The 3,714-nt window shown below is 36.2% G+C and overlaps 1 long non-coding RNA gene across 6 annotated transcripts; it reads left to right on the plus strand.

Moving 5' to 3' along the window:
• Nucleotides 1-530: 530 nt before the first annotated feature.
• On the plus strand, nucleotides 531-3,435 carry LOC141643071 (uncharacterized). Of its 6 annotated transcripts, XR_012543632.1 has the most exons (6): nucleotides 643-798; nucleotides 906-973; nucleotides 1,593-1,658; nucleotides 2,208-2,295; nucleotides 2,395-2,599; nucleotides 2,774-3,435. It is a non-coding gene; the product is annotated as an uncharacterized LOC141643071 (long non-coding RNA). The 6 variants fall into 6 exon arrangements; XR_012543633.1 differs by lacking the exons at nucleotides 643-798; nucleotides 906-973 and adding an exon at nucleotides 531-636; XR_012543630.1 differs by having other exon boundaries at nucleotides 643-1,658; nucleotides 2,774-2,879; nucleotides 2,999-3,435.
• The last annotated feature ends 279 nt before the right edge of the window (nucleotides 3,436-3,714 follow it).

Genomic DNA, 3,714 nt, shown 5'->3' on the forward strand with positions numbered 1-3,714 from the left:
CTTGCGGAGGAGAGCAATGAGGAGTTCAGCGATACCTCTGTTTCGGACCATGAAAACGAGATACGTAATTGAAGTGTCTCCTCTGAATTTCACCTTCCCAATATTACGTATTATAAATTTGTTCACTTGTTTTATGCTTTAATATATGAGACATCTGGATGGGGGTAAGCTTCCCTTGCTCCAAATTTCTCGTTTATATCATCTGACAATTACAACAAGCTATGTTTTATACAGTTTATGCCTTGGCGTTTCCTGCCGCCAATACTTGCTCCTTAATTAAGCTTTTAATTGTTGTGTGCATGTTGCTACAGGGGACTGTTACGTCCGGAAAAACTCTCCGATGAATGCTTCTCGTTGGACGGGAGAAAAGGTCAATCGTAAAACTGATAGTGCTGATACTGTTTAAGATATTGATGGTCGAAAAGAGACACCAAAAGATGTGCATGAAGAAAATTACGATTGCTATGCTTGTGAATCTGATGAAGATAACCATAAAAATGATGACAATGATGCTGGTAGACATAAATACGAGCACAATGATGTAGGTGATGACATAAATGGTTATCGCACTGCACAAGATCAGGGGATTCAACTTCTTACAAATCACATTCTGAAGATGAATCAGAAGAATCCTCAGTATGTGGCTACTAAATGAATTTATTGATATATATCTGCATCACTTATTCACATTGGACTTTGTTCTTATTTGTTGTTGTTCCATGCATTGATTTTATGGTGTATAAGACATAACAACATCAAGAATTTGAACCTTATCTGAAAAACTAAAACTTGACTTTGGTGAGTATATCTTTTACCTGTTGCTGCAATCTCGTAATTTCCAGATGAATATGTGGCTGTCTGACTTGCACTCAATCTAGAACTGAAGCTACTTTCTGTTTTTTCAGTGTATACACGGCTGGAAAAAGAAGTTTTATTCATTCTATGATCGCTGTTATGGAAATAAACAAAACCAGTAATGACTGCATCCTTTCATGTGTTTTGATGTTCATGTCCCTGCTTGATATGTCAAAACACAAAAGCTGTGCTGTTTTTGTAATCCAATTTCTAAGGCACCGACCTATGGTGGAGTTGCGAAGTGACGTAAGCAGTCTTACTTCTGCATTGAAAACACCGGAAATTGCTCCTGTATGACTTTCGACTTAGCAAGTTATTAGCGTCCTCATAAAGTGTTTTCTGACCCTACTAAAGTTATTGTTTCCTCCACTATTGGGCACCCCACCAACAACCGTCCACCTCTAGAACAATCCATTTTTTTTGTAGTCAATAATCATGGATTTTACCGCTTTTCTTAACAATTTCAGGTAAGATTGTCATCTTGTTCTAAGACTTGCCATACTGACTTGTTGATTCTAGAAAAATGGGGATCAGAATGTTCTATATTGTGACTTATTTAAGGGACGTGAACAACTTTTAGTGACGACATTGTATGAAAAGATGTCAACAAAGGTGAAATGTAGTATGATTGTATGAGGCGAATATGATACTGATACAAGTGTAGAACATTTGAAACTGAATTTTGTTAAGAAACTGCTTCTTTCACCACCTAAAGTATTGTTATGTGCTGTCTTCAGATAGTTTACAGGTCTGCCCGTTAATAAGGCTATCCAGGAGGAGGGACATATGACCACATATTTGGGGTAAGCATATGTTACACATGTTTCTTTTTACATTCTTTGGCAGGTCATAAAGCTCTTTGAAACAAATTACAGTAGAACGCTCGAAGCACTCCCAACTTCTCTTCACTCAACACGTCAAATCATACTAGAACTAGAGTACACTTGTGTGAGTGAGTTACTTAGAGAGAACTCTTTTCTGTGAATCTGAATTCGCTTATGACAACATTAGCCCAGTTTCTTATAGGGTCACATGTATGCAGCCTTACAGCCTTACCTCTGTGAATCTGAATTTGTTTATGAACATTCCATCGAGAATTTCATTAAATGACCGATACATTCTTCACCATTATAGAAGTGCGGCAAATTTATTGAGCCCATTTGCTTTATTCCATCCTTGTTCAAAAACAAAAACAAAAACAAAAAAATGTTTGGCTCCATCGGATGAATTCATTGATAAGAGAAATAAATCTTTATTCATGCATTAATGAATCTGTTATAAGAGTTGCTTTTCATAAATAATTCTTTGTGTTATATTTGCCATAATTTTTATCAAATTTATAATGAACACAGGCGTTAGGAGAAATTCGAGGAGTCCTACAAAGTCCTGCTCTTTTTGAATGGTGACAGATGCTGAATTGGACCTGATAGAAGTATGAGGGTAAGTCATTCAACTCGTTTAAAGACATTCTGCCTCATGAGAGAATGAGTTCGTATACTTTGTAAAAATGGTTGATGATTGACTTATTTGGATTCCTAGGTCAAGCTCAGATGTAGCAATTCTTGTTTGTCCACTAAGCATAGTTCAAAACCTCGGCCGAGTTGTACCAGATTTTCACTCTACCGATACAACATATTGCCCGAGATTCACCACAATCTATTTGAGACGGCCGATCAAGGATTGATTATACCGCTACCGCAACTACTACAGATACCGAGATTTTGAACCATGACTCTTAATTCTGGTAACTCTTGTTTCCTTTTTCTATGTGAAATTATTTTTTTTTTGTCTTTATATGTTATCTACACATATTGTCTTTTGTTTCCTTTTTTCTTTCTTTTTTCCAGTAAATTTGTCATCGAGGTTTTCAAATGGTAGTTGATTGCCGGAGTAATGTCTTTCGATTCCAATTTTGTAGGAACTGAAAAAAAAGTTGGATGCCTTGAACAGACGACATCCACCCAATCATGATAGGCTTTAGAATTGGCATATAACCCCAAGATCATCCCACTTCAACAGCTAATGTTAGTTAAGACGGTCTTAACTTAAGACGTCTACACTCTTATTTTTTGCTTTATTTAAATCGGTTGTGTGTGCGGTTTTAACTTAAGACGGTTTTAAACAAGAATTTTTACAATTTCAGTGGTTGCTTTCAAAGTAGTTGGTTTAACCTCCAAATTCCAGAACTATTGATTGTACGGCGGCGGTTTTCACAGCTATAGCTCCTGGGCAGCGGGGTGGCAACATAGACAAACAGGTCAGACCCAATTACGCTCTATCAGAACTAACCGGCGAGTCAATTATTGTCCAAAACCAAATGAGAGTGTGGCTGGATTAAACCTTGACCTTATTGTAATCGGACACCCTAATTACTTGTTTTAATAGTTGTTTAGGAATGATTATTAGCATGATATTATATGATGAGGCAGCACATGATTGATTTAAGGGCACGCCTTGATGGATGGATGGATGGGCTGCTCATTATGAGACAACATTTGACATTTGTAATTGGGAATGCTATTATTGGTTCTCCAGTACTCTGTATTTCATAATTATGCTAATCAATCATCATGCAAGGTAGATACCTTTTATATATTTTAATTGTTATTTCAAAATTCAACGCAAATAATTCAAAATTTATCCTCTTTAATTGCTCAATACTTCTCCTCCAGTCAAGTGAAACACAAATTCTTGTTTCAGACGGACACTTTTGGTCTTATTTGTCAAACGGATAAAATGTTGCCATTTTTTAAGAAAATGTAATCAATTAATTCACAAAATGTTATGACTAGAGGTGTCATTTTTTACCCTGAAAATGATGTGAACAATAATGGTAACATGTTATCAGAAAATAACAAC

This window comes from Silene latifolia, chromosome 2, assembly GCF_048544455.1.
Source record: "Silene latifolia isolate original U9 population chromosome 2, ASM4854445v1, whole genome shotgun sequence".
Lineage (NCBI taxonomy): Eukaryota > Viridiplantae > Streptophyta > Magnoliopsida > Caryophyllales > Caryophyllaceae > Silene > Silene latifolia.